This window comes from Macrotis lagotis, chromosome 1 (genome assembly GCF_037893015.1).
Source record: "Macrotis lagotis isolate mMagLag1 chromosome 1, bilby.v1.9.chrom.fasta, whole genome shotgun sequence".
In the NCBI taxonomy this organism is placed as follows: domain Eukaryota; kingdom Metazoa; phylum Chordata; class Mammalia; order Peramelemorphia; family Peramelidae; genus Macrotis; species Macrotis lagotis.
The window spans coordinates 801,799,739-801,815,396 of record NC_133658.1 but is presented as its reverse complement, the minus strand read 5'-3'; the positions used below and the strand labels follow the sequence as shown (position 1 = coordinate 801,815,396).

At 35.7% G+C, this 15,658-nt stretch overlaps 1 protein-coding gene and 1 pseudogene across 3 annotated transcripts in view; one reads left to right on the top strand and one right to left on the bottom strand.

Moving 5' to 3' along the window:
• The window catches only part of UVRAG (UV radiation resistance associated), a 383,712-nt gene that overhangs the window by 123,174 nt on the left and 244,880 nt on the right, over positions 1-15,658 (bottom strand). The gene's annotated exons all lie outside the window — the stretch shown is intronic.
• LOC141508363 (ubiquitin-conjugating enzyme E2 D3 pseudogene) lies at positions 2,705-3,154 on the top strand (annotated as a pseudogene).

Genomic DNA, 15,658 nt, shown 5'->3' with positions numbered 1-15,658 from the left:
CAGGGTTGCTTTTAGTCATTTGAAGCATTATTCCATAGAATTGTGAATACAATGTAATTTTTTATGAGAATTATTTGTTCATATGCCCTATGATCACTTTTTTTAAATTGGGGATGTCTATTAGTCACACACACACACACACACACACACACACACACACACACACATATATCATATATATATATAATTTAGATGTCAAATTCTTATTAGAAAATTTTAATATAAAGATTTGTTTATTTGTTTTCATTTCACCACTTCTCTTCTTATCCTACAAATATTAATTTTGTTTGATTAGAAGCTTTTCAGTTCCATATAGTTGTAGATTATATCTTTGGTAACTGCTTCCATCTCTTGTTTGGTTACAACCTCATCTCCTACCCATAACTGTGAGAGGTACATAATCTTTATGTTCTTTAAAATTTTTATAATTTTTTTAATATTAAAGTCATGTATCTGTTGACAATATATTGTGGAATATGATATGAGGTGTTGTTTTAAGTCTAATTTCTGTTAGACTGTTTTTCCATTTTCCAAAGTAATTTTTCTTCCTTAAGTAATTTTATGTTTTCTGCTTTATCAAATACTGGTTTATTGTGTTCCACTGTATCTGATTCTCCTTTGTTTAACTTTTCTCTTAAATCTATTTCTTATTTTTAGCTAATATCAGTTGGTTTTGATGAATGTTGTTTTATAATACAATTTTGAGATTTGACAATGCTACTTTTCCCTTCATTCCCTACCTTTTTTTTTATCCTTTGATAATTTAGATCTTTGGCTTTTCAAAATGAATCGTGGAATAATTTTACCAAGTTTTATACAAAATTGTCATGTTATTTTAATTATCATAGTATTAAAAATGTAAATTAACTCTGGCAGCATTGTTATTTTCATTTCATGGATTGGTCAGGAGATCTGAATAAGCCTCTAGCTATTTAAATTGTCTTTTATTTCTTTAAGGCGTGCTTTTTTTTAAATGTTATTTTATTTTTTCAATTACAAGCAAAGATAGTTTTCAACATTCATCTTTTTGTAAGCTTTTAAGTTCCACATTTTTATACCTCCCTCCCCATGACAGCAAGTAATCTGATATAGGTTCTAGATGTATGATTCACATCAAACATATTTCCATATTAGTCAAGTTGTAAAAGAAGAAATCAGAATAAAAGGGGAAAAAACCATGAGAAAAAGAAAAAAAAAACAAAACATAACACAGATTTTAAAAAAGTGAAAATAGTATGCTTTGGTCTGTATTCAGACTCCACAGATTTTTCTCTGGATGTAAATGGCATTTTCCATCACAAGTTTTTTGGAATGGTCCTTGGTCACTGAACAGCTGAAAGGAGCTAAGTCCAATACTACTGATCATCACACAATGTTGCTATTAATGTGAATAATGTTCTCCTGGTTCTGCTCACTTCACTCAGCATCAGTGCAAGTCTTTCTAGGCTTTTCTGAAGTCCAAATGCTCATGCTTTGTTATAGAATAATAGTACTCCCTAACATTCATATACAACACAGTCATTCCCTAATTAATGGTCATCCCCTCATTTTTTAATTTTTTCTGACTTCCGGTATGGTTCATTTTCCCACATACCCTCCAACATGGATCCTATGTCATTTTAGTCAATCTGATAGGTGTGAGGTGGTATTTCAGAGTTGTTTTAATTTTCATTTCTCTAATCAATAATAGAGTACTTTGTAATCAAATACATATTTAATATTTTGTGTGCAAATTGATCCTTAGATATTTATGCATTTTGTAGATATTTGGGTTGGAATTTCCCTATTACTGCTTCTTGGATTTTGTTTCTTTCATATAAAAAATCATTTTTGAGGGTTTGAAGATTATAGTTTACAATTTTGCTGAAGCTATTATCATTGATTAGTATCTTTGTTTCCTGAGATTTTCAAGTATGCTATCATAGCACCAATAAATATGGTCAATTTTATCTTTTCTCTCCTTTATGTAGTTTATTTTTCTTGTCTTTTTGCTAATGCTAACATTCTAGAATTATATAAAATAATAATGGGGTAAATAAGTATCCTTGCTTCACTTTCTTCTTTATTGGAAAAGATTCTAGTACACTTCCATAACAGATGATGCTTCACTTTTGGCTTTAGACAGATTCTTTTTATGACATTAAAACAGGTACTTTTATGTTTTGCAGTGTTTTGTTTTTAAGCATAAATAAGCATCGCTCTTTTTCAAAGGCTTTTTCTGCATCTCTTCAAATAATCATGTGGTTATAGATATTTTGTTTTTTTAATGATTAATTATACTGTACCAATATTTAATCATCCCTACATTCCTGGTATAAATCCAACTTGGTTATAATCAATTATTTCATGGATAAATTACTGTAGTCTGTTTTTACAGGATATTATTTAAGATTATTGAATTGATATTCATTAATGATGCTGACCTAACCTTCTGGGGTTTAAGTATTAGGACTTTATATATTTCCTAAAAGGATTCTGTTAGGTTACTTTATTAATTTTTGAAAATAATGTGTAATAGTGATATTAATACAACTTTAAAAGTTTGACAACAGGGGGAGGAGGCCGAGGCCGCAGCTTGAGGGAGGCCCTGGCCCCTCTGCGCCTGTGTCGGGCAGAGCTGGTGAGAGAAGAGTGATCCCCTCCCCCCCACCCATCCCCATCGGCCGGACCCACTGCCCACCGAGAGAGCTCCGCATTGGGCGGGAAGAAGCACGCACCATGGTGCTGAAATGCATCAATAAGGAACTTAGTGATTTGGCCCGTGACCCTCCAGCACAGTGTTCTGCAGGTCCAGTTGGGGATGATATGTTTCATTGGCAAGCCACAATTATGGGACATTCTAATGACAGCCCATATCAAGGCAGTGTATTCTTTTTGACAATTCATTTCCCTACAGACTACCCCTTCAAACCACCTAAGGTTGCATTTACAACAAGAATTTATCATCCAAACATTAACAGTAATGGCAGCATTTGTCTCGATATTCTATGATCAGTGGTCTCCTGCTTTAACTATTTCTAAAGTTCTTTTATCCATTTGTTCACTGCTATGTGATCCAAACCCAGATGACCCCTTAGTGCCAGAGATTGCACAGATCTATAAAACAGACAGAGACAAGTACAACAGAATATCTTGAGAATGGACTCAGAAGTAATGCCATGAGATGCTACCTTAAAGTCAGAATAACCTGCATTATAGCTGGCTCATAACTGATATGGTTGGAGAATTGGTACTGAATTTATAGCATCAGCAGAACAGAAAATGTGATGTATTTTATGCATGTCAATAAATGAATGACCTGTTCTTGTTCTACAGAGAATGGAAATTGTAAGTCAAATACCCCTTGTATTCCAAAATAGGGTCTTGAACTTTTTTGTAATTTTCATTTAAATTTTGTTAGGAGGTTTGGATCTATTAGTTAATCTATCTTCCAATACACTGTTTAATATGGCACTGAATAAATGATGCAAGTTGTCAATGGATGAGTGATCAACTAATAGCTCTGCTAGTAATTGATTTATTTTTCTTCAATAAAGTTGCATAAACCAAAAAAAAAAAAAAAAGTTTAACAACAGTCCCGTAAATTCATTAGGAAAAGGAGACATTTGGTAAAATTTTACTACTAGTTTCTTTTCTGAGATTGAGTCATTTGAGACTTCTATCCAGTCATCTAATAGTTTGGGTAATTTTTTTTGTCCTCAGTTTTGTTTGAAAATAATTATATGCAATAGATTTGTTTAATTCCTTATATTCTGGTTTTGTGGTGATTTTATCTTACTCATTTTTTTACTGATTTGATTTTTCTGCCCTCTTCTTTTTAACTAGATTAAAGATTTATTATTAATGAGTTTTTTGGCTTTTAATTTATTTCTCCTTTAATTTTTAGCATGGTCATTTCTATACTTATTTTAGAATTTTTTAAGGTTTTTTGTTTTTTAAAATGTATATTGAATTCACTAATCCTCTTTTTCTATTTTGATAATATATATTAATAGAAAATAATTTTTCTAGGGAGGACTGCTTTAGCTGCATCTAAGAAATTTTGGCATGTTGGTTTATTATTATCATTTTCTTTTCACTCATTTAAAATTTCATTGCTTTTTCCATCTGGATCTTTCTTTTGCTTGTGGTCTTTCTCTAATTCATTGACTGATTTTATAACTATTATGTATGGTTGGTAAAGGATGTATTTATTTACTATTTCTGTTAGTTATCCAAAACATTGAAATTTCTTGTCCCCATAATATGAATTGCTATATTCTTATTAATATTATCTGTATGCTGTTACTCTCCATGCAATCTTGTAACTTTGTTATCTCCTTTATGAATTTGGATGCTGAAGCATTTAGAAAATATGAGTTTAATACTGATACTGGTTTTATATCTATGGCTCCTTACTATATAATACAGTTTTTCTTGTTATTCTTTTTTTTGATTTTTTAAGTTTCTTTTTGCTTTGTTGGATAGCAGGACTGCAATTCCTACCCTCATTGGTGCACAGTAAATATTCCCCCACTCCTTTGTTCTGTGTATTTTTTTATTTTGGTGACAATTGGGAGTTGGCTGTGCCCCTACCTTGCCTCCCCTATGCAGACAGACACATATACACACAGACTTTACTGACTCATCCTCTCTTCCTCAATTCTTTGCCACAACATGGCAGAGTACTGCCACATGATGCTATTACAGTCTAGAAGGATTTCTGTCTTTTAGAATTTTATTCTCTGAGGCTCTGAGTGGGTGGGAGTGGGGTAGAAGGGGTCTGAGCTCTAGTCTGCCCAGACATGTGAAATGCCTGGCCCCATTCTCTGTGTTACTCCAATATCCTGCAGGGTATTGTTGCAGCACAGAACACTGGGAAAAAGCTGATTATATTTGCCTCACAAAATTTCTGCATTTTGTATTTGGACCTCCAGGCACTAGAAAGAGAAGGGGGAAAAATTAAAGGGAGGGGGGCTGCTTCTTTTTGCAAGCCCCTTGATAGGTTTGACTAGAGTAGCCTTTCTGCCAGGAGCAGGGAGGGAAGTGGGGGAGGGACTGCTGGGGAGCATGACTTAGGCATGAGTTCATGAAGTCTTTACCTTTGGCTTCTTGGTATCCTATATTATAAAGAAAACTGATATTGCTTTATGTGTGACATATCATTTTTATTTTGGAGGGGTTTAAGAGGTAGAAGAGATTGGAAAAAATGTCTAGTCCTCCATCTTGTTGGCCATGTCAGAGTTTATTTCTTTAAAAAAATCATGTCTCTATGGTACTTCAAAGTTTATGGACTTCTTTCCTCATAACAGTTTGTGAGTTAAGTCATACAAGAATTATGATGCCTGGTTTTCCAGATGAAAAAAATTGAGCTTACAGAGGTTAAGCAGCTTGCCTTGGGTTACATAAGCAGTTAAGTGTTAAGACTCATGATATAAACTCAGTTCTCCTTCCTGTCTCTCAGTGCAATGTATTTTTCTTAGAAGGAAAACAGGGACAAATGAAAATAACTAAAAAGTCAGACATAGGTTCTTTTACTCATAAACACACTACAAAAAATGAACAAAGCTGGCGCTCTCTTGTCATAAATACAGGATCTGTATTTTTTGCTTTAGTCACAAAACTAATTATGGTTTGATCTTTGATTTCATCCTCTTACATATCTACAAAGGTCATGCATGTCCATTACCTTGAATAAACTCCCTTCTTATCTCTGCAGGTTGAAATTTTTCTCTTCCTTCAAGGCTCAGGTCAAATGGTAATTTTTCTTAAAAACCTCTCCAATTGAAAATGGCTTCCTCCTTATATTTTCAGAGTACTTTCTCCTATTCCATAAGGTGAGCAACTGGCCAGTATTCATTTTTAAATCCTCAGTAACAAGAATAACTTGTGGCATATAGTCTTAGCCCATATAATGAGTTTAATTTGCTAAAATAAAATGGGTTATCAAAATGATCTGATGATAAACACAATGTCTTTGTTTTTATTCATAAATTATTACAAGCTCTCATAAGTACATTTTAGTTATGAAGTAGGTCATAAATGCATACATTATGAAATGTCTGTGGTGTTTATTGGCAGGACACTGAGAAAAAAGACAAGTTAGCAGCATTGTAGATATATTTGAGTTTCTGGTTCTACGTTGAAAATTCATATCTTGCAACAGTTCAGAATGCCCTTAGAAAATCAAGCCATTTCAAAAGAATGTCCACTATTCATATTTATTTATTTTTTCACATTTTGACTCTTTCAGTTTATGAAATCTCAGTTCTAAGGATCATTTAACATATTTGAAATGGCCTCCAATTTTAGGAATCATAACAATAATCAGTTATAACAAGACAAAGCAAAAGGAATAATCTGTTAAACTAAAGTACATTCTGTGAATAGCACCATCAAAAAAAGAAAAAAACAAGAACAAGAAGTATAATTGATTTAAAAAATAAAAAGCCAAAGCCTCTGAAAATTCTTTTTTTGTAATAATATTTTTCTTTTTTTTTGGTTTATTTTCTATTATTACAATAATCTTGTTATGAGTAAACATACCCCCCTCCCAAGATGATGAGAAACCTCAAGACTAGTGAAAGAGAAAAAAAATGTACTTCAGTCTGTATTCAGATTCCAATGGCTCTGTCTCTGGGATGAGTTGCCTTCTTTATCATAAGTCCAGCACAGAAGTTGGTTCATTATTTTTCCCAAAGTTGTCATTACTAGCTGTATCTCCCTCCACTCTATTCCTTTCCAGTCTGTCCCATTCTCTCTCTCTCCTTTCATCCTGTCCCTGTTCAAAAGTATGTTGTATCTGAGTACCCCTCTCACATGATCTTCCCTCCCTTCTATAACCTATTCCCCCCTTCCCCCTTATCCCATCCATTTGGTCTCATTTTTCTCTAGAGTAAGATAAATTTCCTCATCCTATTAAGTGGGTATGTTTATTTCCTCTCTGAGTCAATGCTGATGAGAATGAAGGCTCACTCATTCTCCCTCACCTTTCCCCATTCTACTCCACTGAAAAAAAGCTGTTTTTTGACTGTTATATGAAATATGTTAGCCCCTTCTTTCTCTCCTTTCTCTTCCTCCTAGTACTTTCTTTTATCACCCATTGACTCCACCTTTTACTATATTTTTTTATTTTACTATATTAATATTATTTTTATTTTACTATATTAAACTATCAGCTCCTACTTGTGCCTTGTCTGTATATGCTCCTTTTAACTACTTTTATGAATGAGAAAATTCAAAGGAGTTATCAGCATCTTCTTCCCATGCAGGAATACAAACAGTTCAATATCATTAAGTTCTTCATAATTAGCCCTTCTTGTCCACCCCCCCCCCCCCATGGTTCACTAGAGTCTTCTACTTGAAGATCAGCTGTGGTTGTTTCAATAGGAAAGTAATAATGTCCCCTGTTTCACTAAAGTCCATCTTTTCTCCTGAAAGAGGATGTTCATTTCTGCTGGGTAGTTGATTCTTTGCTGTAAATCAAGATCTCTTGCCTTCTGGAATATCACATTCCAATCCCTATGAGCCCAGATCCTGTGTAATCCAAACTATAGAGCCACAATTGTTTGTTTCTGGCAGCTTTCAGTATTTTCTCTTTGACTTGGGAGTTTTGGAATTTGGCTATAATATTCCTGGGAGTTTTTCTTTTGGGATCTCTTTCAGGAGGTAATCGGTGATTTCCCTCAATTTTTATTTTACCCTCTGCTTCTAGGATCTCAGGGCAATTTTGGTGTATTTCTTGAAAAATGAACTCTAGGCTCTTTTCCTGATTGTTACTTTCATGAAAGCCAATACTTTTAAAATTATCTCTCCTGGATCTATCTTCAAGGTCAGTTGTTTTTCTAATGAGATAATTCACATTTTCTTCTAATTTTTGGCTTTTTTTTGGAATAGTTTTGTTTCTTCCTGAGTTCTCACAAAGCCATCAGCTTCCTTTAGTTCCATCCTGCATTTGAAGGAGTTATTTTCTTCAGAGAGCTTTTTTATCTTCTTTTCTAGCTGGACAATTCTGCTTTTTAAGGCACTCTTCTCCTCATTTGCTTTTTGTGTTGCTTTTTCCATTTGGCCTAAACGAGTTTTTAACATATTATTTTCTTTAATATTTTTTGTATTTCTTTCACCAACCTGCTGATTTGTTTTTCATGATTTATCTGCATCTCTCTCATTTTTCCTCCCAATTTTTCCTCTACATCCCTTAATTGCTTTTCAAAGTCTTTTTTGAGCTCATACATAGTCTGAGCTCATTTTCTATTTCTCTTGGAGGCTTTGGATACAGAAGCTTTGAGTCTGTCAACTTCTGAATTTTCCATGAGACCAAAGTAATTGTTTTATGGTCAGATACTGCTTTTTCTTTTATTTGCTCATTTCCTTGGACTATAACTGATTTACCACACTTCCAAGGCTTCAGATGTTTTGGGGATACTTCACTGGGACCTCAATTCCTCCAAGGCCTTATGAGAGTCTCTGACTGCTTTCTTGCTGGTGCTTTGATATGTGGGTGACCATAGGTGCTCTCCTCTGCCCTGGCACTCACTGTGAAGAGGGTGCCTGCTCAGTTATTGTAGTATGGAAGCCTAAACTGCGACCTGGATCTGAGTGTGGGCAAACAGCAGAGTCCTGCTCCAGGGAGAGTAGAGAAATTTCTGCAGTCTTCCCTGACCCCCTTACCATCTGTGGGATGTATTCTGGATATGCAGGCTGGCTTCCCCAATTCCTACAAAAGGATCTCACCACAGGGCTGCTCTGAGGCTGAAGCTTGCTTCACACTCACTCTGGTGCAGCAGAGTTCTCTCACAATCACTTCAAGCTTTTCCCTGGGCTGTGCTGGGCTACAGCTGTGGCTTTTTTCTAACCCTTGGTCCCAGTGAAACAGACCTTTCCTGTGTAACTTTTAAGTTGTCTTGGACTGAGAAATTGTATCACTCAGTCTTTCTGTGAGTTCTGCTCCTGTAAATATTGGCTAGAGTCATAATCTGACAGCTTTTGGAGTTTGGGGGGAATGAGTTTCTGGGAATTCCTGTCTTCATACTGCCATCTTGGCTCTGCCCCTCTGAAAAATCTTAAGCTCTCAAAAACGAATCATAAATGCAGAATATCCACATGGGACTAGAATGTGGCTAAAAAGCAACAGGGATAAGGTAGTCTATTCATTTAAAAAAGTTGCTGTGAATTAAGAGATAAATTCTCTTTCTAAAGAAAATTTAAGGACAACCAGGTCTAGTGTCAGAATTTTCTAAATACGAGTAACAAATTCCAGAGATGCAAAAATAGATAAAAAGGTTGGCTGAGAAGACAAATCACAACCAAAATTGTATTGTATGGACAGTGAATTTAACTTTCATCAAAGGAATGAAAACTAATAATAGAATAAGGCCACAGAAATTCAAAACTGATAAGAACCTTACAGATTCTATTATTTTACATATGGGTAAATGGGGGCCTAGGGAGGTCATGCATCTTGTCTAATGCTGAATGGATAAACTGATATGCATTCATATGCATAAATTTTTATGTGTGTATACATATATATGTATATGTGTATGAATTTAGATATATATATTTACATACATATGTAGACAACAAAAAAGTATTAGATATAATTTCTAGGTAATTAAATCATTTTATAAATAATGCCATCATTTTAATAAAAGATTGTTGATTTGACTGGCTTTCTCTTAGACCAAAGACAATCATGTGACTTAATCATACTTTATATGCCCAATGGAAGAAGGATGTTCACTAACAATTAATGAAAACGAATTTTACAATGAGGGGCTGGACGTAAATTTTGATTACATCATTCACTTTTGGCAATCTGTTCAAGAATTTATCTCCCAACCAAGCCTGATGGGGCTAGAACACACCTAGATGGGGTCTGAACAAGAAAGTTCATCAGAATTGCCCTTTGAGATGCAGAACTTTAAAAATCAGGACATTAGGAAAAGGGGAGAATACACACACACACACACACACACACACACACACACACACACACACAATTAAAATCCAGGTATTTGGACTTCAAATCATTTCAGTACTCTTTGTTTTATACCAATCTGACACTTTAATTTTGTAATAAAACTACTTGGGGGCTGAATTACAATATTCTCTTAACTGGTCTGCCTAGTTCCAGTCTATTCCTATAGTCTAAAAAAGTAACTCTTTCAATGCCTTCTCAACATTCTGAATTGATGCTGAGTGAAGTGAGCAGAACCAGAACATTATACATACTAACAACAGCATGGGGGTGATGATCAACCGTGATGGACTTGTTTATTCTATCAGTGCAATAAACAAAGGATTTGGGATGGAGAATACCATCTGTATCGAGAGAGGGAACTATGGAGTTTAAACAAAGATCAAAGCTTATTACCTTCAATTTTTAAAAGCTGTCTTATGTAATATGTAATTCTATTCTCTCTAATGTTTTCTTTTGGATCTAATTCTTCTCTCCTAACAAGTTCAACTTCAATCTATGCTTATCATGGATGCAAATGAAAGCCTACTCTGTGGGGGGGGGAGAAGGGAAGTAGGGAGAAAAATTGCAAAACTCAAAACCTGGCCAAAAAAAAAGGTAGAAACAACAATTATATGTAATTGGAAAACAAATAAAATATTCATATAATTTTTTAAAAAAAGAAAGTTAATGTTCCTTATAGTAAGCCCTCTAAAATCTGGACTCAAACTACTTCTCAAGTTGATCTTCTAAGACACCCCTAATTAGAACTTTTTATTCTAGTCAAAATGTACCACTCAATTTCCTCCCGGGGCATTTGATACAAATTTCTGCTTGTCTAGTTTTCTGCATATATCTCTCATTACTATCAAGCAAAAAAGCATTTATAAAATGCTTACTATGTGACAGGCATTGAATATATGCAAAGTCTAATAAGTCAAGTGTTTTATAATGTTTATCTTATTGAGTCCTTATAACAACCCTGGAAGGTAGATGCTATTATTATCCTTATTTTACAGATAAAGAAACCAAGGCACATAGAGGTTAAGTGATTCATACAGAGTCATCTAGCCATCAAATATCTAAGGCTGGATTTGAACTTACATCTTCTTGACTCCAAGTCCAGTACTTCATTCACTGTGTCAACCTGCTAACCCCACCCATCCCCCCTACACACCAATATACATAATTAAATTACATATGTACAATTGCATATGCTATATATACATTTTGTGTATATATACAGATATATAAATACATAAATAGATATACTGGTTGTTTGCTGTCCCTTCTCAAAGTGGACCAAAGTGACATCACTATGTTGGAGTTAGTACAGTGTGTCCAGTTTTAGTCAATATTGTTCTACTACAGTTCAGAGACATTTAAACATTTAGAGTGGAGATGGTTCTAAATTTGTGCATCTCATATTTCTTTTGAGCTACTGCAATTGTTTTGCCAATAGAGCATAGCACCTTCTTTGATTCAGGCATGCCATGCTGGGTGATCCTATGCCAGTGTCTTTTATGTGTCACAGCTGATTTTTTTTAGGTTTTTTTTTTTGCAAGGCAAAGTGGCTTGCCCAAGACCACACAGCTAGGTAATTATTAAGTGTCTGGGTCAGGATTTGAACTCAGGTACTCCTGACTTCAGGGCTGGTGCTCTATACACTGCGCCACCTCTGCCCCTTCACAGCTGATTTCAAAGAGACCTTGAAAGTTATTCTTGTATTGCTTCTTCTGACCTTAATATGAGTGCCTGCCTTGTGTGAGATCTTGGGGAAAAGCTTTTAGGCAAACATACATTTAGTATTTGAATAACTTGACAAATACATAGAAGAAATGCTCTCTGGAGCAGAATTTGTATTCTTGGAGTTTAGCTCAAGAAAGGACCTCAGTGTTTTGTACCTTATCTTGCAAAGTGTCTTCTGAATCTTCCTAAGCCAATTCAAATAGGAAAAAAATCAGTTTTCTTGAATGGCACTGTCACAGAGTACCAGTGTGATACTATACAACAATGAGGTCAGCACAATGGCTCTGTAGACCTTCAGACTGGTAAGTAGTCTAATACCTCTTCTCTCCCATATGTTCCTGCAGAGCCTCCCTAAAACAGAGCTAGTTCTGGTAAAACATGCATCAATCACTTTATCTATGTGTACATTCCTGGAAAGTATACTGCCAAGGTAGGTGAACCTGTTCATAGTATTCAGGATTTCTCCTTTTTCTGTAACTTATGGTTGCCATGTATGGCTGGTATGGTGCTGTCTGGTTGAGAACTTACGTTTTATTTGGTGTTAATTGTTAGGTCAAAATGAGCACAAGCAGCAGAAAATTGATGCATACTTTGTTGCATCTCAGCTTCAGAGGCTACACTGAGTGCACAGTCATCTGTAAAAAAGAAGATCATGCATGCACCAATACTCCCTCCACTTTGGTCTTGGCTTGTAGCCTTTTTTTGGGGGGGGGGGGGAGAAGCCCTTTATTAGCAGAATTGCATCTTCAGAAAATTATGAAGCCATTCACCTGGACCAGGTCTAGTTCCTAACAAAAAGGTTGGGCTTTCCCAAACACACAAATAACCAACAACTTTTAAGAAAGTTGCCAACACTTAATTTATCACCTCCCAACAAGGAATGAAGATGGCTTAGTGTGTGAAATAAGCAGGGGGTCAAACAGGCTACTTCTCTGACTGTGAGTTAGAGAAATGAACACAGTCAGCTGTGTGTAATCTGGCTGAGACAGCTCCAGATTAGCAGCACTGGAGGCTTCCATTGAAGGCTTGCAAATCTTAGATCCCCACAACAACCCTGTGAGGTAGGTGCTCTTTTCTAACTCCTTAGAACACAAAACAAAACAGAGAGGTTGTTGTGAAGGCTTGTTTGAGGCAGGGCTTGAGCTTGGTTCTTCTTGACAGGAATAACTTGTTTAAACTATATCACAATACACATTTTACCGAATGAATGGATGCAAGAGATGAAGACATTCAAGGGCAAGACAACTTGAATAGTTTGCTGGGGTTTTTTTTTTTTTTTGATGTCTGCACTTTAGCAGACAGGTTTCCAAAATGGGAGGGGCAGCAGTAGTAGTTACTTCTTATTGGGGGCAATGAGGAGATTTAAATGATGAATGAATGAATGGATAGATAGATGGATGCAATTGTAGGGAGGGGGAGGTGGTCACTGGCCATTCTTTATAATCCAAGCTTGGTCCTTCCCCAATGTCTCCTCTTTTGAGTTGTACCTGATCTTATTGCCAGTTTTGATTCTGCTTCTGTTTCTTTGGCCAGGAACCTCTTGATTCTGAATGTTTTATGAGAGGACATGATGTTGAGATGACAGCCGAGCTTCCACCACAATGGCTGAATGGGCGAAAAAGGAAGCTTGTAGCCTTTTCAACATGAAAAATTTACCATCAATATGGTAGCTAACCTTGATGCCATTTTTACTCTCATTGAAGGCATCTGACAATACTGCTGAGACCATTCTGCTAAAATAAATGTATGGGAGCAAGTATACAGTCTTGCTTCATCTGATTGGTGAATGGGAAAGCACAAGAACTTGATCCATATCTGGAACCTGAACAAGCATGCTGTCATGAAACCAATACAAAATACTGATGAACTTCTCCAGGCAACCAAATTTTACCATAATTTTTCATTAGCCCCCATGACTGATGGTATGGTATCTAAGGACTTGGTCAAGTGGATCAACATTGTGTACAGACCTCTTTACAAAATATGTATGTTTGCATTATGTATGTGGGCATATATGCATGTGTGTATATGTGCACACACATGTGGGAAGGCAGAGGTCAGGGGATGGGGAGTTGTTAGCAAGTGGGAAGACCAAGAAAAGTCTTATACAGGAAGTGGAACTTGAGCTAAGCCTTGAAGAAAATTTAAATTCTAAGAAATAGTGGGAAGGAGGAAAAAGTATTCTAAGAGTGGGAGATAACAGGAGCTGTGGCCTACCACCCAGGGTTGAGTCAAAAATCTAGGGCAAAGAAGGGCAGTTATTATATTGATCCTAGTTATGTTTTGAGCACAGAACAAGTTCCTAGAAGCATATGGTAGAGCATAGCATGGTTTCTCAGTCTAATGTTCCTCTGAACCTGGAGAACCTCCCTCTGTACCAATAGTGACTGTAAAGGTAGTAAAGGGTAAGGGCTGAAGAAAAGTCAAAAGGAAGATTAAAAAGTTGTACCTAAGGGAAAGCAAAAAGATTTATTTTGTTGAAGCAGTTTCCTTGAAGGTGAGTAATAAGAAAAGAAAGACTTAAGTCATTTGGTAGTGTCTTGAATACTAAGGCAGAAGAGTTAGATTTAATATGAAGGACTACTTGTTTACATGGTCTTGGGGAGTCATTTGACCTCTTTCAGCTTAAGTGGCCTCATATATAAATTAAATGATATGGACTTGACCCCTGAATTATGATCCTAAGACACTAGGAAGATGCTAGACATTGCAGAATTACAGACTTGGAAGGCACCTTTGAAAAGGTAGACTCCAACCTTACAAAGAAGCCCTTAGAGGTTAAGGGACTTTGGTCACAGTAAGATGCAGAACTGGGGACTGAAAAGAGATTTTTAAATTACAAATCTAGTGCTTTTTCCATCATATCAAGTTCCTCATAAACATGGAAGTGATATGATGAAACAACTAAGTATCATAGCCACATTTTTACAAGAGAGAATACAAAGGGCAGCTAGGTGGCGTAGTGAATAGAGAAGACCTGAGTTCAAAGGTACTTATTAATTACCTAGCTATGTGATCATGAGCAAGTCATTTATCCACACTGCCTTGTAAAAACCTAAAAAAGAGAGAGAGAGAAAACAAAACACAATTCTATTTAGATACAGGGCAGTACTTTCTAGAGTGAGATTTTGGGAAAATAGAGTCACATCAGTAAGAAGAGTTAAAATCCACTCTCATGTTTGATACACAGAAGTCACAGAAAATTGGTTCTCTTTGTCATAAATTTCTGCAGTCTCTTAGTTTCTATTCAAAACCAAACTACAGGCAAATTTCAGAAACCAGACACAAGATTCTCTATTAAAAAGCAACTATGGTTTAAAAAAAGTCTGCCACTTAAATCAAGATCACATTCCACAACATTAACAATGATCATGAATTCATCTGGGCAAACAGCACCTGCTTCCCACAAAATCCACAAATGTGAAGAAATTTATAATTAGACTTGCAAGGTGTGCAAGAGTTGATTGGACCTGGGAATTCATGAAGACATTTCCATCTGGAACACGGTTGAAAGGAAAACCAATCATAATTTTAGCTTTCTAAAGATTATACTTAGCCACCACCTGAGTTTACCATCTATGTTAGCAGTACAGCTTTTCAAAAACAACTCTATAATTTCAAATAGATCTCTCTATGGCTACTCCCAAAACACGCTTCTTAGAGCTCACAATGAGTACTTGAGAAATGCTTTAATTTGGTTTTGAAGTTTTCTTGGTATAAGGAACTCCAAGATCAGCTAAACCTTGGAGCCTTCAAAAGCTTCCTGGAAGCACCAAGGTTGACTGACTACCCAAGAGAATAGAGTTGGGATATGTCAGAGGAAGGACAATGAACTCAAGCGTTTCTGACTTGGAGGCCCACTCTCTATCCACTGTGCAACAGCTCCCTTTCACATATTTCAATTATTTAACAATTATGTGCTATTTAAATCTTGATATTTTACATCTTCATACATGTGCATATTGTTTTGAA